The 25,803-nt window shown below is 41.8% G+C and overlaps 8 non-coding genes and 4 pseudogenes across 8 annotated transcripts; all 12 read left to right on the forward strand.

Annotated features, from left to right (window-relative positions):
- Positions 1-1,149: 1,149 nt before the first annotated feature.
- Positions 1,150-1,313, forward strand: LOC149974736 (U1 spliceosomal RNA). Its single transcript, XR_016489159.1, has one exon. It is a non-coding gene; the product is annotated as a U1 spliceosomal RNA (small nuclear RNA).
- Positions 1,314-3,109: 1,796 nt separating this feature from the next.
- LOC149974737 (U1 spliceosomal RNA) lies at positions 3,110-3,271 on the forward strand. Its single transcript, XR_016489160.1, has one exon. It is a non-coding gene; the product is annotated as a U1 spliceosomal RNA (small nuclear RNA).
- Positions 3,272-5,090: 1,819 nt separating this feature from the next.
- Positions 5,091-5,252, forward strand: LOC149974738 (U1 spliceosomal RNA). The gene has a single exon (XR_016489161.1). It is a non-coding gene; the product is annotated as a U1 spliceosomal RNA (small nuclear RNA).
- Positions 5,253-7,071: 1,819 nt separating this feature from the next.
- LOC149974739 (U1 spliceosomal RNA) lies at positions 7,072-7,233 on the forward strand. The gene has a single exon (XR_016489163.1). It is a non-coding gene; the product is annotated as a U1 spliceosomal RNA (small nuclear RNA).
- A 3,488-nt stretch (positions 7,234-10,721) lies between these two features.
- Positions 10,722-10,874, forward strand: LOC149974740 (U1 spliceosomal RNA; annotated as a pseudogene).
- Positions 10,875-12,511: 1,637 nt separating this feature from the next.
- Positions 12,512-12,675, forward strand: LOC149974741 (U1 spliceosomal RNA). Its single transcript, XR_016489200.1, has one exon. It is a non-coding gene; the product is annotated as a U1 spliceosomal RNA (small nuclear RNA).
- A 1,639-nt stretch (positions 12,676-14,314) lies between these two features.
- Positions 14,315-14,478, forward strand: LOC149974742 (U1 spliceosomal RNA). The gene has a single exon (XR_016489176.1). It is a non-coding gene; the product is annotated as a U1 spliceosomal RNA (small nuclear RNA).
- A 1,628-nt stretch (positions 14,479-16,106) lies between these two features.
- On the forward strand, positions 16,107-16,257 carry LOC149974743 (U1 spliceosomal RNA; annotated as a pseudogene).
- A 1,985-nt stretch (positions 16,258-18,242) lies between these two features.
- Positions 18,243-18,393, forward strand: LOC149974744 (U1 spliceosomal RNA; annotated as a pseudogene).
- Positions 18,394-20,378: 1,985 nt separating this feature from the next.
- Positions 20,379-20,533, forward strand: LOC149974745 (U1 spliceosomal RNA; annotated as a pseudogene).
- A 1,726-nt stretch (positions 20,534-22,259) lies between these two features.
- On the forward strand, positions 22,260-22,423 carry LOC149974746 (U1 spliceosomal RNA). Its single transcript, XR_016489164.1, has one exon. It is a non-coding gene; the product is annotated as a U1 spliceosomal RNA (small nuclear RNA).
- A 1,986-nt stretch (positions 22,424-24,409) lies between these two features.
- LOC149974747 (U1 spliceosomal RNA) lies at positions 24,410-24,573 on the forward strand. The gene has a single exon (XR_016489210.1). It is a non-coding gene; the product is annotated as a U1 spliceosomal RNA (small nuclear RNA).
- Positions 24,574-25,803: the final 1,230 nt, after the last annotated feature.

Raw genomic sequence — 25,803 nt, forward strand, 5'->3', positions numbered from 1 at the left:
CCATTACCATGCCACAGTCATTGCCCTGATCAACCATTACCTTGACAACAGACATTTCCCTGGTCAACCATTACCTTGACAACAGACATTTCCCTGGTCAACCATTACCTTGACAACAGACATTTCCCTGGTCAACCATTACCATTCCACAGACATGTCCCTGGTCTACAATGCCACAGACATTTCCCTGGTCAACCATTACCATGCCACAGACATGTCCCTGGTCCACTTATTTCCTGATGAAATCAGTCAATAAGATGGATTCTGTTGTTCCAAGATGCAGATCCATTCCACAGACATTTCTGCAGGTTTTTTTTTTTTTGCAGTGAGAATGTGTAGTGAGGTATTCTGCCAAAAATGTATTTAGGCATATTAAAACACTTCAGTTTAACCCTGATCGCGAGTATCATCCTGTCAATTTACAGATACAATTACAAATACGAGTATGGCCATGTCACTGTACATAGATCTTTCTATTTTCATGTTCTACTGTGTTATTGACTACGTTTGTTTACGTGTAACTCTGTGTTGTTGTTTTTGTCGCACTGCTGTGCTTTATCTTGGCCAGGTCGCAGTTTGTAAATGAGAACTTGTTCCCAACTAGCCTACCTGGTGAAATAAAACAATTAATTAAAAACCACCCATTGTAGCTACTACCGTGTCTTGTTGATGAAGTAGTAGGCTACTGTTTCTCCTCCATATCTGTGGGTCGCATGCCACCCTGTGGTCGATGGTGGAATCATATTTTACTGAGAGCAGAAAACAAGCGTGATGAAACTATTCCTACAACGTCTGGAACGCTACAAAACACCAGAAATAAATGGTGTCTTTCGGTTGGCTGTGTGCACGAATGTGATTTCAGCATTTTGGTACATCGCCTACTTGTGTGTTACCAGACCAACATTTAGACCAAAAATGCAATGTATTTAGAATTTCTACCGTGTTGCTTGATGGGAAAATAGTCGGTCCGTGATATAATATAGTAAAACAAAATGTATTGCTTTTTTCTTCGCCTTGTCCGCAACTGTATTCGTAAACGTCATTAAACCCTGTTCAATATGATGTGGTATTATCAGTAGTAGAAGTGGTAACCGTGAGTCAAACACCTTTGTCCTGGAAGGAGTACTCCTCTACCAACGTGTACAACTCATACTTACCTGGCAAGGGAGACACAGTGATCACGAAGGCGGTTCACCCAGGGCGAGGCTCAGCCATTGCACTCCGGCTGTGCTGACCCCTGCGAATTTCTCAAATGTGGAAATCTCGATTGCATAATTTCTGGTAGTGGGGGACTGCGTTCGCGGTCTCCCCTGATCTTGATGTTAAAAAATAATTTAGGGACATATTTAATTCCATGTGTTTTAACTCGCTCTTCTTTTGAGTTTCGTTTTGAGAAGGACATTTGTCAACATTGTACATGTTCTTATCAGATGAATGGCTATAGAATGTAGGGTCTGTTTATGAGTCAACTAAGGCCTCAGAGATACATTTTGTCTTCTGATAACCCGGATGTGTGTGATATGTTATTGTAGCACTGGTGATTATGCCTGTCATGTCCTGATAATGTCAAGGAAAAGGCCTACTTGTGAATGGATCATTTTGTGCCCTCACGACGTAATCTGGATTGAGGTCTTTCATTTGTTAGAATATTAAATCATTTATAGGAGAGTTTGTAATTTAAGACCACAGTACATGTCAACCATTACCATGCCACAGAAATTTCCCTGGTCAACTATTACCATGACAACAGACATTTCCCTGGTCAACCATTACCATGCCACAGTCATTGCCCTGGTCAACCATTACCATGACAACAGACATTTCCCTGATCAACCATTACCTTGACAACAGACATTTCCCTGGTCAACCATTACCTTGACAACAGACATTTCCCTGGTCAACCATTACCATTCCACAGACATGTCCCTGGTCTACAATGCCACAGACATTTCCCTGGTCAACCATTACCATGCCACAGTCATTGCCCTGATCAACCATTACCTTGACAACAGACATTTCCCTGGTCAACCATTACCTTGACAACAGACATTTCCCTGGTCAACCATTACCTTGACAACAGACATTTCCCTGGTCAACCATTACCATTCCACAGACATGTCCCTGGTCTACAATGCCACAGACATTTCCCTGGTCAACCATTACCATGCCACAGACATGTCCCTGGTCCACTTATTTCCTGATGAAATCAGTCAATAAGATGGATTCTGTTGTTCCAAGATGCAGATCCATTCCACAGACATTTCTGCAGGTTTTTTTTTTTTGCAGTGAGAATGTGTAGTGAGGTATTCTGCCAAAAATGTATTTAGGCATATTAAAACACTTCAGTTTAACCCTGATCGCGAGTATCATCCTGTCAATTTACAGATACAATTACAAATACGAGTATGGCCATGTCACTGTACATAGATCTTTCTATTTTCATGTTCTACTGTGTTATTGACTACGTTTGTTTACGTGTAACTCTGTGTTGTTGTTTTTGTCGCACTGCTGTGCTTTATCTTGGCCAGGTCGCAGTTTGTAAATGAGAACTTGTTCCCAACTAGCCTACCTGGTGAAATAAAACAATTAATTAAAAACCACCCATTGTAGCTACTACCGTGTCTTGTTGATGAAGTAGTAGGCTACTGTTTCTCCTCCATATCTGTGGGTCGTATGCCACCCTGTGGTCGATGGTGGAATCATATTTTACTGAGAGCAGAAAACAAGCGTGATGAAACTATTCCTACAACGTCTGGAACGCTACAAAACACCAGAAATAAATGGTGTCTTTCGGTTGGCTGTGTGCACGAATGTGATTTCAGCATTTTGGTACATCGCCTACTTGTGTGTTACCAGACCAACATTTAGACCAAAAATGCAATGTATTTAGAATTTCTACCGTGTTGCTTGATGGGAAAATAGTCGGTCCGTGATATAATATAGTAAAACAAAATGTATTGCTTTTTTCTTCGCCTTGTCCGCAACTGTATTCGTAAACGTCATTAAACCCTGTTCAATATGATGTGGTATTATCAGTAGTAGAAGTGGTAACCGTGAGTCAAACACTTTTGTCCTGGAAGGAGTACTCCTCTACCAACGTGTACAACTCATACTTACCTGGCAAGGGAGACACCGTGATCACGAAGGCGGTTCACCCAGGGCAAGGCTCAGCCATTGCACTCCGGCTGTGCTGACCCCTGCGAATTTCTCAAATGTGGAAATCTCGATTGCATAATTTCTGGTAGTGGGGGACTGCGTTCGCGCTCCCATGATCTTGATGTTAAAACTAATGGAGGAATGTGTTAAATTCGGAGTTCTATTGAGTTTCGTGTTGAGAAGGAGATTTTTTTACTTATCAGATGAATGACTGGGGTCTGTTTATAAGTCAACTAAAGGCCTCAGAGATACATTTCTGTCTTCTGATAACCCGGATGTGTGTGATATGTTATTGTAGCACTGGTGATTATGCCTGTCATGTCCTGATAATGTCAAGGAAAAGGCCTACTTGTGAATGGATCATTTTGTGCCCTCAGGACGTAATGTGGATTGAGGTATTTTATTTGCTAGATTATTATATCATTTATAGGACAGTTTGTCATTTAAGACCACAGTAAATGTCAACCATTACCATGCCACAGTCATTGCCCTGGTCAACCATTACCATTCCACAGTCATTTCCCTGCTCAACCATTACCATGCCACAGACATTTCCCTGGTCAACCATTACCATGCCACAGACATTTCCCTGGTCAATCATTACCATGCCACAGACATTTCCCTGGTCAACCATTACCATGCCACAGACATTTCCCTGGTCAACCATTACCACGCCACAGTCATGTCCCTGGTCAAACATTACCATTCCACAGACATTTCCCTGGTCAACCATTACCACGCCACAGTCATGTCCCTGGTCAAACATTACCATTCCACAGACATTTCCCTGGTCAACCATTACCATTCCACAGACATTTCCCTGGTCAACCATTACCATTCCACAGACATGTCCCTGGTCTACAATGCCACAGACATTTCCCTGGTCAACCATTACCATGCCACAGACATTTCCCTGGTCAACCATTACCATTCCACAGACATGTCCCTGGTCTACAATGCCACAGACATTTCCCTGGTCAACCATTACCATGCCACAGACATGTCCCTGGTCCACTTATTTCCTGATGAAATCAGTCAATAAGATGGATTCTGTTGTTCCAAGATGCAGATCCATTCCACAGACATTTCTGCAGTTTTTTTTTTTTTGCAGTGAGAATGTGTAGTGAGGTATTCTGCCAAAAATGTATTTAGGCATATTAAAACACTTCAGTTTAACCCTGATCGCGAGTATCATCCTGTCAATTTACAGATACAATTACAAATACGAGTATGGCCATGTCACTGTACATAGATCTTTCTATTTTCATGTTCTACTGTGTTATTGACTACGTTTGTTTACGTGTAACTCTGTGTTGTTGTTTTTGTCGCACTGCTGTGCTTTATCTTGGCCAGGTCGCAGTTTGTAAATGAGAACTTGTTCCCAACTAGCCTACCTGGTGAAATAAAACAATTAATTAAAAACCACCCATTGTAGCTACTACCGTGTCTTGTTGATGAAGTAGTAGGCTACTGTTTCTCCTCCATATCTGTGGGTCGTATGCCACCCTGTGGTCGATGGTGGAATCATATTTTACTGAGAGCAGAAAACAAGCGTGATGAAACTATTCCTACAACGTCTGGAACGCTACAAAACACCAGAAATAAATGGTGTCTTTCGGTTGGCTGTGTGCACGAATGTGATTTCAGCATTTTGGTACATCGCCTACTTGTGTGTTACCAGACCAACATTTAGACCAAAAATGCAATGTATATAGAATTTCTACCGTGTTGCTTGATGGGAAAATAGTCGGTCCGTGATATAATATAGTAAAACAAAATGTATTGCTTTTTTCTTCGCCTTGTCCGCAACTGTATTCGTAAACGTCATTAAACCCTGTTCAATATGATGTGGTATTATCAGTAGTAGAAGTGGTAACCGTGAGTCAAACACTTTTGTCCTGGAAGGAGTACTCCTCTACCAACGTGTACAACTCATACTTACCTGGCAAGGGAGACACCGTGATCACGAAGGCGGTTCACCCAGGGCAAGGCTCAGCCATTGCACTCCGGCTGTGCTGACCCCTGCGAATTTCTCAAATGTGGAAATCTCGATTGCATAATTTCTGGTAGTGGGGGACTGCGTTCGCGCTCCCATGATCTTGATGTTAAAACTAATGGAGGAATGTGTTAAATTCGGAGTTCTATTGAGTTTCGTGTTGAGAAGGAGATTTTTTTACTTATCAGATGAATGACTGGGGTCTGTTTATAAGTCAACTAAAGGCCTCAGAGATACATTTCTGTCTTCTGATAACCCGGATGTGTGTGATATGTTATTGTAGCACTGGTGATTATGCCTGTCATGTCCTGATAATGTCAAGGAAAAGGCCTACTTGTGAATGGATCATTTTGTGCCCTCAGGACGTAATGTGGATTGAGGTATTTTATTTGCTAGATTATTATATCATTTATAGGACAGTTTGTCATTTAAGACCACAGTAAATGTCAACCATTACCATGCCACAGTCATTGCCCTGGTCAACCATTACCATTCCACAGTCATTTCCCTGCTCAACCATTACCATGCCACAGACATTTCCCTGGTCAACCATTACCATGCCACAGACATTTCCCTGGTCAATCATTACCATGCCACAGACATTTCCCTGGTCAACCATTACCATGCCACAGACATTTCCCTGGTCAACCATTACCACGCCACAGTCATGTCCCTGGTCAAACATTACCATTCCACAGACATTTCCCTGGTCAACCATTACCACGCCACAGTCATGTCCCTGGTCAAACATTACCATTCCACAGACATTTACCTGGTCAACCATTACCATTCCACAGACATTTCCCTGGTCAACCATTACCATTCCACAGACATGTCCCTGGTCTACAATGCCACAGACATTTCCCTGGTCAACCATTACCATGCCACAGACATTTCCCTGGTCAACCATTACCATTCCACAGACATGTCCCTGGTCTACAATGCCACAGACATTTCCCTGGTCAACCATTACCATGCCACAGACATGTCCCTGGTCCACTTATTTCCTGATGAAATCAGTCAATAAGATGGATTCTGTTGTTCCAAGATGCAGATCCATTCCACAGACATTTCTGCAGTTTTTTTTTTTTTGCAGTGAGAATGTGTAGTGAGGTATTCTGCCAAAAATGTATTTAGGCATATTAAAACACTTCAGTTTAACCCTGATCGCGAGTATCATCCTGTCAATTTACAGATACAATTACAAATACGAGTATGGCCATGTCACTGTACATAGATCTTTCTATTTTCATGTTCTACTGTGTTATTGACTACGTTTGTTTACGTGTAACTCTGTGTTGTTGTTTTTGTCGCACTGCTGTGCTTTATCTTGGCCAGGTCGCAGTTTGTAAATGAGAACTTGTTCCCAACTAGCCTACCTGGTGAAATAAAACAATTAATTAAAAACCACCCATTGTAGCTACTACCGTGTCTTGTTGATGAAGTAGTAGGCTACTGTTTCTCCTCCATATCTGTGGGTCGTATGCCACCCTGTGGTCGATGGTGGAATCATATTTTACTGAGAGCAGAAAACAAGCGTGATGAAACTATTCCTACAACGTCTGGAACGCTACAAAACACCAGAAATAAATGGTGTCTTTCGGTTGGCTGTGTGCACGAATGTGATTTCAGCATTTTGGTACATCGCCTACTTGTGTGTTACCAGACCAACATTTAGACCAAAAATGCAATGTATATAGAATTTCTACCGTGTTGCTTGATGGGAAAATAGTCGGTCCGTGATATAATATAGTAAAACAAAATGTATTGCTTTTTTCTTCGCCTTGTCCGCAACTGTATTCGTAAACGTCATTAAACCCTGTTCAATATGATGTGGTATTATCAGTAGTAGAAGTGGTAACCGTGAGTCAAACACTTTTGTCCTGGAAGGAGTACTCCTCTACCAACGTGTACAACTCATACTTACCTGGCAAGGGAGACACCGTGATCACGAAGGCGGTTCACCCAGGGCAAGGCTCAGCCATTGCACTCCGGCTGTGCTGACCCCTGCGAATTTCTCAAATGTGGAAATCTCGATTGCATAATTTCTGGTAGTGGGGGACTGCGTTCGCGCTCCCATGATCTTGATGTTAAAACTAATGGAGGAATGTGTTAAATTCGGAGTTCTATTGAGTTTCGTGTTGAGAAGGAGATTTTTTTACTTATCAGATGAATGACTGGGGTCTGTTTATAAGTCAACTAAAGGCCTCAGAGATACATTTCTGTCTTCTGATAACCCGGATGTGTGTGATATGTTATTGTAGCACTGGTGATTATGCCTGTCATGTCCTGATAATGTCAAGGAAAAGGCCTACTTGTGAATGGATCATTTTGTGCCCTCAGGACGTAATGTGGATTGAGGTATTTTATTTGCTAGATTATTATATCATTTATAGGACAGTTTGTCATTTAAGACCACAGTAAATGTCAACCATTACCATGCCACAGTCATTGCCCTGGTCAACCATTACCATTCCACAGTCATTTCCCTGCTCAACCATTACCATGCCACAGACATTTCCCTGGTCAACCATTACCATGCCACAGACATTTCCCTGGTCAATCATTACCATGCCACAGACATTTCCCTGGTCAACCATTACCATGCCACAGACATTTCCCTGGTCAACCATTACCACGCCACAGTCATGTCCCTGGTCAAACATTACCATTCCACAGACATTTCCCTGGTCAACCATTACCACGCCACAGTCATGTCCCTGGTCAAACATTACCATTCCACAGACATTTCCCTGGTCAACCATTACCATTCCACAGACATTTCCCTGGTCAACCATTACCATTCCACAGACATGTCCCTGGTCTACAATGCCACAGACATTTCCCTGGTCAACCATTACCATGCCACAGACATTTCCCTGGTCAACCATTACCATTCCACAGACATGTCCCTGGTCTACAATGCCACAGACATTTCCCTGGTCAACCATTACCATGCCACAGACATGTCCCTGGTCCACTTATTTCCTGATGAAATCAGTCAATAAGATGGATTCTGTTGTTCCAAGATGCAGATCCATTCCACAGACATTTCTGCAGTTTTTTTTTTTTTGCAGTGAGAATGTGTAGTGAGGTATTCTGCCAAAAATGTATTTAGGCATATTAAAACACTTCAGTTTAACCCTGATCGCGAGTATCATCCTGTCAATTTACAGATACAATTACAAATACGAGTATGGCCATGTCACTGTACATAGATCTTTCTATTTTCATGTTCTACTGTGTTATTGACTACGTTTGTTTACGTGTAACTCTGTGTTGTTGTTTTTGTCGCACTGCTGTGCTTTATCTTGGCCAGGTCGCAGTTTGTAAATGAGAACTTGTTCCCAACTAGCCTACCTGGTGAAATAAAACAATTAATTAAAAACCACCCATTGTAGCTACTACCGTGTCTTGTTGATGAAGTAGTAGGCTACTGTTTCTCCTCCATATCTGTGGGTCGTATGCCACCCTGTGGTCGATGGTGGAATCATATTTTACTGAGAGCAGAAAACAAGCGTGATGAAACTATTCCTACAACGTCTGGAACGCTACAAAACACCAGAAATAAATGGTGTCTTTCGGTTGGCTGTGTGCACGAATGTGATTTCAGCATTTTGGTACATCGCCTACTTGTGTGTTACCAGACCAACATTTAGACCAAAAATGCAATGTATATAGAATTTCTACCGTGTTGCTTGATGGGAAAATAGTCGGTCCGTGATATAATATAGTAAAACAAAATGTATTGCTTTTTTCTTCGCCTTGTCCGCAACTGTATTCGTAAACGTCATTAAACCCTGTTCAATATGATGTGGTATTATCAGTAGTAGAAGTGGTAACCGTGAGTCAAACACCTTTGTCCTGGAAGGAGTGCTCAATCTCGATTGCATAAATTCTGGTAGTGGGGGACTGCGTTCGCGCTCTCCCCTGATCTTGATTGTAAAAAAATAATTTAGGGACATATTTAATTCCATGTGTTTTAACTCGCTCTTCTATTGAGTTTCGTGTTGAGAAGGACATTTGTCAACATTTTACATGTTCTTATCAGATGAATGGCTATAGAATGTAGGGTCTGTTTATGAGTCAACTAAGGCCTCAGAGATACATTTTGTCTTCTGATAACCCGGATGTGTGTGATATGTTATTGTAGCACTGGTGATTATGCCTGTCATGTCCTGATAATGTCAAGGAAAAGGCCTACTTGTGAATGGATCATTTTGTGCCCTCACGACGTAATCTGGATTGAGGTCTTTCATTTGTTAGAATATTAAATCATTTATAGGAGAGTTTGTAATTTAAGACCACAGTACATGTCAACCATTACTATACCACAGAAATTTCCCTGGTCAACTATTAGCATGACAACAGACATTTCCCTGGTCAACCATTACCATGCCACAGTCATTGCCCTGGTCAACCATTACCATGACAACAGACATTTCCCTGATCAACCATTACCTTGACAACAGACATTTCCCTGGTCAACCATTACCTTGACAACAGACATTTCCCTGGTCAACCATTACCTTGACAACAGACATTTCCCTGGTCAACCATTACCATTCCACAGACATGTCCCTGGTCTACAATGCCACAGACATTTCCCTGGTCAACCATTACCATGCCACAGACATGTCCCTGGTCCACTTATTTCCTGATGAAATCAGTCAATAAGATGGATTCTGTTGTTCCAAGATGCAGATCCATTCCACAGACATTTCTGCAGGTTTTTTTTTTTTGCAGTGAGAATGTGTAGTGAGGTATTCTGCCAAAAATGTATTTAGGCATATTAAAACACTTCAGTTTAACCCTGATCGCGAGTATCATCCTGTCAATTTACAGATACAATTACAAATACGAGTATGGCCATGTCACTGTACATAGATCTTTCTATTTTCATGTTCTACTGTGTTATTGACTACGTTTGTTTACGTGTAACTCTGTGTTGTTGTTTTTGTCGCACTGCTGTGCTTTATCTTGGCCAGGTCGCAGTTTGTAAATGAGAACTTGTTCCCAACTAGCCTACCTGGTGAAATAAAACAATTAATTAAAAACCACCCATTGTAGCTACTACCGTGTCTTGTTGATGAAGTAGTAGGCTACTGTTTCTCCTCCATATCTGTGGGTCGTATGCCACCCTGTGGTCGATGGTGGAATCATATTTTACTGAGAGCAGAAAACAAGCGTGATGAAACTATTCCTACAACGTCTGGAACGCTACAAAACACCAGAAATAAATGGTGTCTTTCGGTTGGCTGTGTGCACGAATGTGATTTCAGCATTTTGGTACATCGCCTACTTGTGTGTTACCAGACCAACATTTAGACCAAAAATGCAATGTATTTAGAATTTCTACCGTGTTGCTTGATGGGAAAATAGTCGGTCCGTGATATAATATAGTAAAACAAAATGTATTGCTTTTTTCTTCGCCTTGTCCGCAACTGTATTCGTAAACGTCATTAAACCCTGTTCAATATGATGTGGTATTATCAGTAGTAGAAGTGGTAACCGTGAGTCAAACACCTTTGTCCTGGAAGGAGTGCTCCTCTACCAACGTGTACAACTCATACTTACCTGGCAAGGGAGACACCGTGATCACAAAGGCGGTTCACCCAGGGCAATGCACTCCGGCTGTGCTGACCCCTGCGAATTTCTCAAATGTGGAAATCTCGATTGCATAATTTCTGGTAGTGGGGGACTGCGTTCACGCTCTCCCCTGATCTTGATGTTAAAAAATAATTTAGGGACATATTTAATTCCATGTGTTTTAACTCGCTCTTCTATTGAGTTTCGTGTTGAGAAGGACATTTGTCAACATTTTACATGTTCTTATCAGATGAATGGCTATAGAATGTAGGGTCTGTTTATGAGTCAACTAAGGCCTCAGAGATACATTTTGTCTTCTGATAACCCGGATGTGTGTGATATGTTATTGTAGCACTGGTGATTATGCCTGTCATGTCCTGATAATGTCAAGGAAAAGGCCTACTTGTGAATGGATCATTTTGTGCCCTCACGACGTAATCTGGATTGAGGTCTTTCATTTGTTAGAATATTAAATCATTTATAGGAGAGTTTGTAATTTAAGACCACAGTACATGTCAACCATTACTATGCCACAGAAATTTCCCTGGTCAACTATTAGCATGACAACAGACATTTCCCTGGTCAACCATTACCATGCCACAGTCATTGCCCTGGTCAACCATTACCATGACAACAGACATTTCCCTGATCAACCATTACCTTGACAACAGACATTTCCCTGGTCAACCATTACCTTGACAACAGACATTTCCCTGGTCAACCATTACCTTGACAACAGACATTTCCCTGGTCAACCATTACCATTCCACAGACATGTCCCTGGTCTACAATGCCACAGACATTTCCCTGGTCAACCATTACCATGCCACAGACATGTCCCTGGTCCACTTATTTCCTGATGAAATCAGTCAATAAGATGGATTCTGTTGTTCCAAGATGCAGATCCATTCCACAGACATTTCTGCAGTTTTTTTTTTTTTTTGCAGTGAGAATGTGTAGTGAGGTATTCTGCCAAAAATGTATTTAGGCATATTAAAACACTTCAGTTTAACCCTGATCGCGAGTATCATCCTGTCAATTTACAGATACAATTACAAATACGAGTATGGCCATGTCACTGTACATAGATCTTTCTATTTTCATGTTCTACTGTGTTATTGACTACGTTTGTTTACGTGTAACTCTGTGTTGTTGTTTTTGTCGCACTGCTGTGCTTTATCTTGGCCAGGTCGCAGTTTGTAAATGAGAACTTGTTCCCAACTAGCCTACCTGGTGAAATAAAACAATTAATTAAAAACCACCCATTGTAGCTACTACCGTGTCTTGTTGATGAAGTAGTAGGCTACTGTTTCTCCTCCATATCTGTGGGTCGTATGCCACCCTGTGGTCGATGGTGGAATCATATTTTACTGAGAGCAGAAAACAAGCGTGATGAAACTATTCCTACAACGTCTGGAACGCTACAAAACACCAGAAATAAATGGTGTCTTTCGGTTGGCTGTGTGCACGAATGTGATTTCAGCATTTTGGTACATCGCCTACTTGTGTGTTACCAGACCAACATTTAGACCAAAAATGCAATGTATTTAGAATTTCTACCGTGTTGCTTGATGGGAAAATAGTCGGTCCGTGATATAATATAGTAAAACAAAATGTATTGCTTTTTTCTTCGCCTTGTCCGCAACTGTATTCGTAAACGTCATTAAACCCTGTTCAATATGATGTGGTATTATCAGTAGTAGAAGTGGTAACCGTGAGTCAAACACCTTTGTCCTGGAAGGAGTGCTCCTCTACCAACGTGTGCAAATCATACTTACCTGGCAAGGGAGACACCGTGATCACGAAGGCGGTTCACCCAGGGCGAGGCTCAGCCATTGCACTCCGGCTGTGCTGACCCCTGCGAATTTCTCAAATGTGGAAATCTCGATTGCATAATTTCTGGTAGTGGGGGACTGCGTTCGCGCTCTCCCCTGATCTTGATGTTAAAAATTTTTTTTAGGGACATATTTAATTCCATGTGTTTTAACTCGCTCTTCTATTGAGTTTCGTGTTGAGAAGGACATTTGTCAACATTTACATGTTCTTATCAGATGAATGGCTATAGAATGTAGGGTCTGTTTATGAGTCAACTAATAAGGCCTCAGAGATACATTTTGTCTTCTGATAACCCGGATGTGTGTGATATGTTATTGTAGCACTGGTGATTATGCCTGTCATGTCCTGATAATGTCAAGGAAAAGGCCTACTTGTGAATGGATCATTTTGTGCCCTCACGACGTAATCTGGATTGAGGTCTTTCATTTGTTAGAATATTAAATCATTTATAGGAGAGTTTGTAATTTAAGACCACAGTACATGTCAACCATTACCATGCCACAGAAATTTCCCTGGTCAACTATTACCATGACAACAGACATTTCCCTGGTCAACCATTACCATGCCACAGTCATTGCCCTGGTCAACCATTACCATGACAACAGACATTTCCCTGATCAACCATTACCTTGACAACAGACATTTCCCTGGTCAACCATTACCTTGACATCAGACATTTCCCTGGTCAACCATTAGCTTGACAACAGACATTTCCCTGGTCAACCATTACCATTCCACAGACATGTCCCTGGTCTACAATGCCACAGACATTTCCCTGGTCAACCATTACCATGCCACAGACATGTCCCTGGTCCACTTATTTCCCGATGAAATCAGTCAATAAGATGGATTCTGTTGTTCCAAGATGCAGATCCATTCCACAGACATTTCTGCAGGTTTTTTTTTTTTTGCAGTGAGAATGTGTAGTGAGGTATTCTGCCAAAAATGTATTTAGGCATATTAAAACACTTCAGTTTAACCCTGATCGCGAGTATCATCCTGTCAATTTACAGATACAATTACAAATACGAGTATGGCCATGTCACTGTACATAGATCTTTCTATTTTCATGTTCTACTGTGTTATTGACTACGTTTGTTTACGTGTAACTCTGTGTTGTTGTTTTTGTCGCACTGCTGTGCTTTATCTTGGCCAGGTCGCAGTTTGTAAATGAGAACTTGTTCCCAACTAGCCTACCTGGTGAAATAAAACAATTAATTAAAAACCACCCATTGTAGCTACTACCGTGTCTTGTTGATGAAGTAGTAGGCTACTGTTTCTCCTCCATATCTGTGGGTCGCATGCCACCCTGTGGTCGATGGTGGAATCATATTTTACTGAGAGCAGAAAACAAGCGTGATGAAACTATTCCTACAACGTCTGGAACGCTACAAAACACCAGAAATAAATGGTGTCTTTCGGTTGGCTGTGTGCACGAATGTGATTTCAGCATTTTGGTACATCGCCTACTTGTGTGTTACCAGACCAACATTTAGACCAAAAATGCAATGTATTTAGAATTTCTACCGTGTTGCTTGATGGGAAAATAGTCGGTCCGTGATATAATATAGTAAAACAAAATGTATTGCTTTTTTCTTCGCCTTGTCCGCAACTGTATTCGTAAACGTCATTAAACCCTGTTCAATATGATGTGGTATTATCAGTAGTAGAAGTGGTAACCGTGAGTCAAACACCTTTGTCCTGGAAGGAGTGCTCCTCTACCAACGTGTACAACTCATACTTACCTGGCAAGGGAGACACCGTGATCACGAAGGCGGTTCACCCAGGGCGAGGCTCAGCCATTGCACTCCGGCTGTGCTGACCCCTGCGAATTTCTCAAATGTGGAAATCTCGATTGCATAATTTATGGTAGTGGGGGACTGCGTTCGCGCTCTCCCCTGATCTTGATGTTAAAAATTATGGAGGAATGTGTTAAATTAGGAGTTCTATTGAGTTTCGTGTTGAGAAGGAGATTTTTTACTTATCAGATGAACAGACTGGGGTCTATTTATAAGTCAACTGAAGGCCTCAGAGATACATGTCTGTCTTCTGATAACCCGGATGTGTGTGATATGTTATTGTAGCACTGCTGATTATGCCTGTCATGTCCTGATAATGTCAAGGAAAAGGCCTACTTGTGAATGGATCATTTTGTGCCCTCAGGACGTAATGTGGATTGAGGTATTTTATTTGCTAGATTATTAAATCATTTATAGGACAGTTTGTCATTTAAGACCACAGTAAATGTCAACCATTACCATGCCACAGTCATTGCCCTGGTCAACCATTACCATTCCACAGTCATTTCCCTGCTCAACCATTACCATGCCACAGACATTTCCCTGGTCAACCATTACCATGCCACAGTCATGTCCCTGGTCAAACATTACCATTCCACAGACATTTCCCTGGTCAACCATTACCATTCCACAGACATGTCCCTGGTCTACAATGCCACAGACATTTCCCTGGTCAACCATTACCATGCCACACTCATGTCCCTGGTCAAACATTACCATTCCACAGACATTTCCCTGGTCAACCATTACCTTGACAACAGACATTTCCCTGGTCAACCATTACCATGCCACAGACATACCCCTGGTCCACTTATTTCCTGATGAAATCAGTCAATAAGATGGATTCTGTTGTTCCAAGATGCAGATCCATTCCACAGACATTTCTGCAGGTTTTTTTTTTTGCAGTGAGAATGTGTAGTGAGGTATTCTGCCAAAATGTATTTAGGCATATTAAAACACTTCAGTTTAACCCTGATCGCGAGTATCATCCTGTCAATTTACAGATACAATTACAAATACGAGTATGGCCATGTCACTGTACATAGATCTTTCTATTTTCATGTTCTACTGTGTTATTGACTACGTTTGTTTACGTGTAACTCTGTGTTGTTGTTGTTGTCGCATTGCTGTGCTTTATTCTTGGCCAGGTCGCAGTTGTAAATGAGAACTTGTTCCCAACTGGCCGACCTGGCTAAATAAAGGTAAAATAAAATAAACACCCTTGTAGCTACTACTGTGTCTTTGTTGACGTTGAAGTAGTAGGCTACTGTTTCTCCTCCGTATCTGTGGGTCGTATGCCACCCTGTGGTCGATGGTGGAGTCATATTTTACTGAGAGCAGAAAACAAGCGTGATGAAACTATTCCTACAACGTCTGGAACGCTACAAAACACCAGAAATAAGTGGTGTCTTTCGGTTGGCTGTGTGCACGAATGTGAATTCAGCATTTTGGTACATCGCCTACTTGTGTGTAACCAGACGGACATTTAGACAACAAATGCAATGTATATAGAATTTCTACCGTGTTGCTTGATGGGAAAATAGTCGGTCCGTGATATAATATAGTAAAACAAAATATATTGCTTTTTCTTCGCCTTGTCCGCAACTGTATTCGTAAACGTCATTAAACCCTGTTCAATATGATGTGGTATTATCAGTAGTAGAAGTGGTAACCGTGAGTCAAACACCTTTGTCCTGGAAGGAGTGCTCCTCTACCAACGTGTACAACTCATACTTACCTGGCAAGGGAGACACTGTGATCACGAAGGGCGAGGCTCAGCCATTGCACTCCGGCTGTGCTGACCCCTGCGAATTTCTCAAATGTGGAAATCTCGATTGCATAATTTATGGTAGTGGGGGACTGCGTTCGCGCTCTCCCCTGATCTTGATGTTAAAAATAATGGAGGAATGTGTTAAATTAGGAGTTCTATTGAGTTTCGTGTTGAGAAGGAGATTTTTTACTTATCAGATGAACAGACTGGGGTCTGTTTATAAGTCAACTAAAGGCCTCAGAGATACATGTCTGTCTTCTGATAACCCGGATGTGTGTGATATGTTATTGTAGCACTGCTGATTATGCCTGTCATGTCCTGATAATGTCAAGGAAAAGGCCTACTTGTGAATGGATCATTTTGTGCCCTCAGGACGTAATGTGGATTGAGGTATTTTATTTGCTAGATTATTAAATCATTTATAGGACAGTTTGTCATTTAAGACCACAGTAAATGTCAACCATTACCATGCCACAGTCATTGCCCTGGTCAACCATTACCATTCCACAGTCATTTCCCTGCTCAACCATTACCATGCCACAGTCATTTCCCTGCTCAACCATTACCATGCCACAGACATTTCCCTGGTCAACCATTACCACGCCACAGTCATGTCCCTGGTCAAACATTACCATTCCACAGACATTTCCCTGGTCAACCATTACCATTCCACAGACATGTCCCTGGTCTACAATGCCACAGACATTTCCCTGGTCAACCATTACCATGCCACAGTCATGTCCCTGGTCAAACATTACCATTCCACAGACATTTCCCTGGTCAACCATTACCATGCCACAGACATTTCCCTGGTCAATCATTACCATTCCACAGTCATTTCCCTGCTCAACCATTACCATGCCACAGACATTTCCCTGGTCAACCATTACCATGCCACAGACATTTCCCTGGTCAACCATTACCACGCCACAGTCATGTCCCTGGTCAAACATTACCATTCCACAGACATTTCCCTGGTCAACCATTACCATTCCACAGACATGTCCCTGGTCTACAATGCCACAGACATTTCCCTGGTCAACCATTACCATGCCACAGTCATGTCCCTGGTCAAACATTACCATTCCACAGACATTTCCCTGGTCAACCATTACCTTGACAACAGACATTTCCCTGGTCAACCATTACCATGCCACAGACATGTCCCTGGTCCACTTATTTCCTGATGAAATCAGTCAATAAGATGGATTCTGTTGTTCCAAGATGCAGATCCATTCCACAGACATTTCTGCAGGTTTTTTTTTTTGCAGTGAGAATGTGTAGTGAGGCATTCTGCCAAAATGTATTTAGGCATATTAAAACACTTCAGTTTAACCCTGATCGCGAGTATCATCCTGTCAATTTACAGATACAATTACAAATACGAGTATGGCCATGTCACTGTACATAGATCTTTCTATTTTCATGTTCTACTGTGTTATTGACTACGTTTGTTTACGTGTAACTCTGTGTTGTTGTTGTTGTCGCATTGCTGTGCTTTATTCTTGGCCAGGTCGCAGTTGTAAATGAGAACTTGTTCCCAACTGGCCGACCTGGCTAAATAAAGGTAAAATAAAATAAACACCCTTGTAGCTACTACTGTGTCTTTGTTGACGTTGAAGTAGTAGGCTACTGTTTCTCCTCCGTATCTGTGGGTCGTATGCCACCCTGTGGTCGATGGTGGAGTCATATTTTACTGAGAGCAGAAAACAAGCGTGATGAAACTATTCCTACAACGTCTGGAACGCTACAAAACACCAGAAATAAGTGGTGTCTTTCGGTTGGCTGTGTGCACGAATGTGAATTCAGCATTTTGGTACATCGCCTACTTGTGTGTAACCAGACGGACATTTAGACAACAAATGCAATGTATATAGAATTTCTACCGTGTTAATTGATGGGAAAATAGTCGGTCCGTGATATAATATAGTAAAACAAAATATATTGCTTTTTCTTCGCCTTGTCCGCAACTGTATTCGTAAACGTCATTAAACCCTGTTCAATATGATGTGGTATTATCAGTAGTAGAAGTGGTAACCGTGAGTCAAACACCTTTGTCCTGGAAGGAGTGCTCCTCTACCAACGTGTACAACTCATACTTACCTGGCAAGGGAGACACTGTGATCACGACGGGCGAGGCTCAGCCATTGCACTCCGGCTGTGCTGACCCCTGCGAATTTCTCAAATGTGGAAATCTCGATTGCATAATTTATGGTAGTGGGGGACTGCGTTCGCGCTCTCCCCTGATCTTGATGTTAAAAATAATGGAGGAATGTGTTAAATTAGGAGTTCTATTGAGTTTCGTGTTGAGAAGGAGATTTTTTACTTATCAGATGAACAGACTGGGGTCTGTTTATAAGTCAACTAAAGGCCTCAGAGATACATGTCTGTCTTCTGATAACCCGGATGTGTGTGATATGTTATTGTAGCACTGCTGATTATGCCTGTCATGTCCTGATAATGTCAAGGAAAAGGCCTACTTGTGAATGGATCATTTTGTGCCCTCAGGACGTAATGTGGATTGAGGTATTTTATTTGCTAGATTATTAAATCATTTATAGGACAGTTTGTCATTTAAGACCACAGTAAATGTCAACCATTACCATGCCACAGTCATTGCCCTGGTCAACCATTACCATTCCACAGTCATTTCCCTGCTCAACCATTACCATGCCACAGTCATTTCCCTGCTCAACCATTACCATGCCACAGACATTTCCCTGGTCAACCATTACCACGCCACAGTCATGTCCCTGGTCAAACATTACCATTCCACAGACATTTCCCTGGTCAACCATTACCATTCCACAGACATGTCCCTGGTCTACAATGCCACAGACATTTCCCTGGTCAACCATTACCATGCCACAGTCATGTCCCTGGTCAAACATTACCATTCCACAGACATTTCCCTGGTCAACCATTACCATGCCACAGACATTTCCCTGGTCAATCATTACCATTCCACAGTCATTTCCCTGCTCAACCATTACCATGCCACAGACATTTCCCTGGTCAACCATTACCATGCCACAGACATTTCCCTGGTCAACCATTACCACGCCACAGTCATGTCCCTGGTCAAACATTACCATTCCACAGACATTTCCCTGGTCAACCATTACCATTCCACAGACATGTCCCTGGTCTACAATGCCACAGACATTTCCCTGGTCAACCATTACCATGCCACAGTCATGTCCCTGGTCAAACATTACCATTCCACAGACATTTCCCTGGTCAACCATTACCTTGACAACAGACATTTCCCTGGTCAACCATTACCATGCCACAGACATGTCCCTGGTCCACTTATTTCCTGATGAAATCAGTCAATAAGATGGATTCTGTTGTTCCAAGATGCAGATCCATTCCACAGACATTTCTGCAGGTTTTTTTTTTTGCAGTGAGAATGTGTAGTGAGGCATTCTGCCAAAATGTATTTAGGCATATTAAAACACTTCAGTTTAACCCTGATCGCGAGTATCATCCTGTCAATTTACAGATACAATTACAAATACGAGTATGGCCATGTCACTGTACATAGATCTTTCTATTTTCATGTTCTACTGTGTTATTGACTACGTTTGTTTACGTGTAACTCTGTGTTGTTGTTGTTGTCGCATTGCTGTGCTTTATTCTTGGCCAGGTCGCAGTTGTAAATGAGAACTTGTTCCCAACTGGCCGACCTGGCTAAATAAAGGTAAAATAAAATAAACACCCTTGTAGCTACTACTGTGTCTTTGTTGACGTTGAAGTAGTAGGCTACTGTTTCTCCTCCGTATCTGTGGGTCGTATGCCACCCTGTGGTCGATGGTGGAGTCATATTTTACTGAGAGCAGAAAACAAGCGTGATGAAACTATTCCTACAACGTCTGGAACGCTACAAAACACCAGAAATAAGTGGTGTCTTTCGGTTGGCTGTGTGCACGAATGTGATTTCAGCATTTTGGTACATCGCCTACTTGTGTGTAACCAGACGGACATTTAGACAACAAATGCAATGTATATAGAATTTCTACCGTGTTGCTTGATGGGAAAATAGTCGGTCCGTGATATAATATAGTAAAACAAAATGTATTGCTTTTTCTTCGCCTTGTCCGCAACTGTATTTGTAAACGTTATTAAACCCTATTCAATATGATGTGGTATTATCAGTAGTAGAAGTGGGAACCGTGAGTCAAACACCTTTGTCCTGGAAGGAGTGCTCCTCTACCAACGTGTACAACTCATACTTACCTGGCAAGGGAGACACCGTGATCACGAAGGCGGTTCGAGGCTCAGCCATTGCACTCCGGCTGTGCTGACCCCTGCGAATTTCTCAAATGTGGAAATCTCGATTGCATAATTTCTGGTAGTGGGGGACTGAGTTCGCGCTCTCCCATGATCTTGATGTTAAAAATAATGGAGGAATGTGTTAAATTCGGAGTTCTATTGAGTTTCGTGTCGAGAAGGAGATTTTTTACTTATCAGATGAACAGACTGGGGTCTGTTTATAAGTCAACTAAAGGCCTCAGAGATACATGTCTGTCTTCTGATAACCCGGATGTGTGTGATATGTTATTGTAGCACTGGTGATTATGCCTGTCATGTCCTGATAATGTCAAGGAAAAGGCCTACTTGTGAATGGATCATTTTGTGCCCTCAGGACGTAATGTGGATTGAGGTATTTTATTTGCTAGATTATTAAATCATTTATAGGACAGTTTGTAATTTAAGACCACAGTAAATGTCAACCATTACCATGCCACAGTCATTGCCCTGGTCAACCATTACCATTCCACAGTCATTTCCCTGCTCAACCATTACCATGCCACAGACATTTCCCTGGTCAACCATTACCATGCCACAGACATTTCCCTGGTCAATCATTACCATTCCACAGTCATTTCCCTGCTCAACCATTACCATGCCACAGACATTTCCCTGGTCAACCATTACCACGCCACAGTCATGTCCCTGGTCAACTATTACCATGACAACAGACATTTCCCTGGTCAACCATTACCATGCCACAGACATGTCCCTGGTCTACAATGCCACAGACATTTCCCTGGTCAACCATTACCATGCCACACTCATGTCCCTGGTCAAACATTACCATTCCACAGACATTTCCCTGGTCAACCATTACCTTGACAACAGACATTTCCCTGGTCAACCATTACCATGCCACAGACATACCCCTGGTCCACTTATTTCCTGATGAAATCAGTCAATAAGATGGATTCTGTTGTTCCAAGATGCAGATCCATTCCACAGACATTTCTGCAGGTTTTTTTTTTGCAGTGAGAATGTGTAGTGAGGTATTCTGCCAAAAATGTATTTAGGCATATTAAAACACTTCAGTTTAACCCTGATTGCGAGTATCATCCTGTCAATTTACAGATACAATTACAAATACGAGTATGGCCATGTCACTGTACATAGATCTTTCTATTTTCATGTTCTACTGTGTTATTGACTACGTTTGTTTACGTGTAACTCTGTGTTGTTGTTTTTGTCGCACTGCTGTGCTTTATCTTGGCCAGGTCGCAGTTTGTAAATGAGAACTTGTTCCCAACTAGCCTACCTGGTGAAATAAAACAATTAATTAAAAACCACCCATTGTAGCTACTACCGTGTCTTGATGATGAAGTAGTAGGCTACTGTTTCTCCTCCATATCTGTGGGTCGTATGCCACCCTGTGGTCGATGGTGGAATCATATTTTACTGAGAGCAGAAAACAAGCGTGATGAAACTATTCCTACAACGTCTGGAACGCTACAAAACACCAGAAATAAATGGTGTCTTTCGGTTGGCTGTGTGCACGAATGTGATTTCAGCATTTTGGTACATCGCCTACTTGTGTGTTACCAGACCAACATTTAGACCAAAAATGCAATGTATTTAGAATTTCTACCGTGTTGCTTGATGGGAAAATAGTCGGTCCGTGATATAATATAGTAAAACAAAATGTATTGCTTTTTTCTTCGCCTTGTCCGCAACTGTATTCGTAAACGTCATTAAACCCTGTTCAACATGATGTGGTATTATTAGTAGTAGAAGTGGAAACCGTGAGTCAAACACCTTTGTCCTGGAAGGAGTACTCCTCTACCAACGTGTACAATTAATTCTTACCTGGTAAGGGAGACACCATGATAATGAAGGCGGTTCACCCACGGCGAGTCTCAGCCATTGCACTCCGGCTGTGCTGACCCCTGCGAATTTCTCAAATGTGGAAATCTCAATTGCATAATTTCTGGTAGTGGGGGACTGCGTTCGCGCTCTCCCCTGATCTTGATGTTAAAAATAATTTAGGGACATACTTAATTCCATGTGTTTTAACTCGCTCTTCTATTGAGTTTCGTGTTGAGAAGGACATTTGTCAACATTTGCATGTTCTTATCAGATGAATGGCTATAGAATGTAGGGTCTGTTTATGAGTCAACTAAGGCCTCAGAGATACATTTTGTCTTCTGATAACCCGGATGTGTGTGATATGTTATTGTAGCACTGGTGATTATGCCTGTCATGTCCTGATAATGTCAAGGAAAAGGCCTACTTGTGAATGGATCATTTTGTGCCCTCATGATGTAATCTGGATTGAGGTCTTTCATTTGCTAGAATATTAAATAATTTATAGGAGAGTTTGTAATTTAAGACCACAACCATTACAATGCCACAGAAATTTCCCTGGTCAACTATTACCATGACAACAGACATTTCCCTGGTCAACTATTACCATGACAACAGACATTTCCCTGGTCAACCATTACCATGACAACAGACATTTCCCTGGTCAACCATTACCATGCCACAGTCATGTCCCTGGTCGACCATTACCATGACAACAGACATTTCCCTGGTCAACCATTACCATTCCACAGTCATTTCACGGTCAACAATTACCATGACAACAGACATTTCCCTGGTCAACCATTACCATGCCACAGTCATTGCCCTGGTCAACCATTACCTTGACAACAGACATTTCCCTGATCAACCATTACCTTGACAACAGACATTTCCCTGGTCAAACATTACCACGCCACAGACATTTCCCTGGTCAACCATTACCACTCCACAGTCATGTCCCTGGTCAAACATTACCATTCCACAGACATTTCCCTGGTCAACCATGCCAAAGACATTTCCCTGGTCAATCATTACCATTCCACAGGCATTTCCCTGGTCAACCATTACCATGCCACAGTCATGTCCCTGGTCAAACATTACCATTCCACAGACATTTCCCTGGTCAACCATTACCATGCCACAGTCATGTCCCTGGTCAAACATTACCATTCCACAGACATTTCCCTGGTCAACCATTACCATGCCACAGACATGTCCCTGGTCCACTTATTTCCTGATGAAATCAGTCAATAAGATGGATTCTGTTGTTCCAAGATGCAGATCCATTCCACAGACATTTCTGCAGGTTTTTTTTTTTGCAGTGAGAATGTGTAGTGAGGTATTCTGCCAAAAATGTATTTAGGCATATTAAAACACTTCAGTTTAACCCTGATCGCGAGTATCATCCTGTCAATTTACAGATACAATTACAAATACGAGTATGGCCATGTCACTGTACATAGATCTTTCTATTTTCATGTTCTACTGTGTTATTGACTACGTTTGTTTACGTGTAACTCTGTGTTGTTGTTTTTGTCGCACTGCTGTGCTTTATCTTGGCCAGGTCGCAGTTTGTAAATGAGAACTTGTTCCCAACTAGCCTACCTGGTGAAATAAAACAATTAATTAAAAACCACCCATTGTAGCTACTACCGTGTCTTGTTGATGAAGTAGTAGGCTACTGTTTCTCCTCCATATCTGTGGGTCGTATGCCACCCTGTGGTCGATGGTGGAATCATATTTTACTGAGAGCAGAAAACAAGCGTGATGAAACTATTCCTACAACGTCTGGAACGCTACAAAACACCAGAAATAAATGGTGTCTTTCGGTTGGCTGTGTGCACGAATGTGATTTCAGCATTTTGGTACATCGCCTACTTGTGTGTTACCAGACCAACATTTAGACCAAAAATGCAATGTATTTAGAATTTCTACCGTGTTGCTTGATGGGAAAATAGTCGGTCCGTGATATAATATAGTAAAACAAAATGTATTGCTTTTTTCTTCGCCTTGTCCGCAACTGTATTCGTAAACGTCATTAAACCTTGTTCAATATGATGTGGTATTATCAGTAGTAGAAGTGGTAACCGTGAGTCAAACACCTTTGTCCTGGAAGGAGTACTCCTCTACCAACGTGTACAACTCATACTTACCTGGCAAAGGAGATACCGTGATCACGAAGGCGGTTCACCCAGGGCGAGGCTCAGCCATTGCACTCCGGCTGTGCTGACCCCTGCGAATTTCTCAAATGTGGAAATCTCGATTGCATAATTTCTGGTAGTGGGGGACTGCGTTCGCGCTCTCCCCTGATCTTGATCTTAAAAAATTAATTTAGGGACATATTTAATTCCATGTGTTTTAACTCGCTCTTCTATTGAGTTTCGTGTTGAGAAGGACATTTGTCAACATTTACATGTTCTTATCAGATGAATGGCTATAGAATGTAGGGTCTGTTTATGATTCAACTAATAAGGCCTCAGAGATACATTTTGTCTTCTGATAACCCGGATGTGTGTGATATGTTATTGTAGCACTGGTGATTATGCCTGTCATGTCCTGATAATGTCAAGGAAAAGGCCTACTTGTGAATGGATCATTTTGTGCCCTCACGACGTAATCTGGATTGAGGTCTTTCATTTGTTAGAATATTAAATCATTTATAGGAGAGTTTGTAATTTAAGACCACAGTACATGTCAACCATTACCATGCCACAGAAATTTCCCTGGTCAACTATTACCATGACAACAGACATTTCCCTGGTCAACCATTACCATGCCACAGTCATTGCCCTGGTCAACCATTACCTTGACAACAGACATTTCCCTGGTTAAACATTACCATTCCACAGACATTTCCCTGGTCAACCATTACCTTGACAACAGACATTTCCCTGGTCAACCATTACCATGCCACAGACATTTCCCTGGTCAACCATTACCACGCCACAGTCATGTCCCTGGTCAAACATTACCATTCCACAGACATTTCCCTGGTCAACCATTACCATTCCACAGACATGTCCCTGGTCTACAATGCCACAGACATTTCCCTGGTCAACCATTACCATGCCACAGTCATGTCCCTGGTCAAACATTACCATTCCACAGACATTTCCCTGGTCAACCATTACCTTGACAACAGACATTTCCCTGGTCAACCATTACCATGCCACAGACATGTCCCTGGTCCACTTATTTCCTGATGAAATCAGTCAATAAGATGGATTCTGTTGTTCCAAGATGCAGATCCATTCCACAGACATTTCTGCAGGTTTTTTTTTTTGCAGTGAGAATGTGTAGTGAGGTATTCTGCCAAAATGTATTTAGGCATATTAAAACACTTCAGTTTAACCCTGATCGCGAGTATCATCCTGTCAATTTACAGATACAATTACAAATACGAGTATGGCCATGTCACTGTACATAGATCTTTCTATTTTCATGTTCTACTGTGTTATTGACTACGTTTGTTTACGTGTAACTCTGTGTTGTTGTTGTTGTCGCATTGCTGTGCTTTATTCTTGGCCAGGTCGCAGTTG

The sequence above is a fragment of the Oncorhynchus mykiss genome, chromosome 19, assembly GCF_057628025.1.
Source record: "Oncorhynchus mykiss isolate SJ-2025 chromosome 19, ASM5762802v1, whole genome shotgun sequence".
In the NCBI taxonomy this organism is placed as follows: domain Eukaryota; kingdom Metazoa; phylum Chordata; class Actinopteri; order Salmoniformes; family Salmonidae; genus Oncorhynchus; species Oncorhynchus mykiss.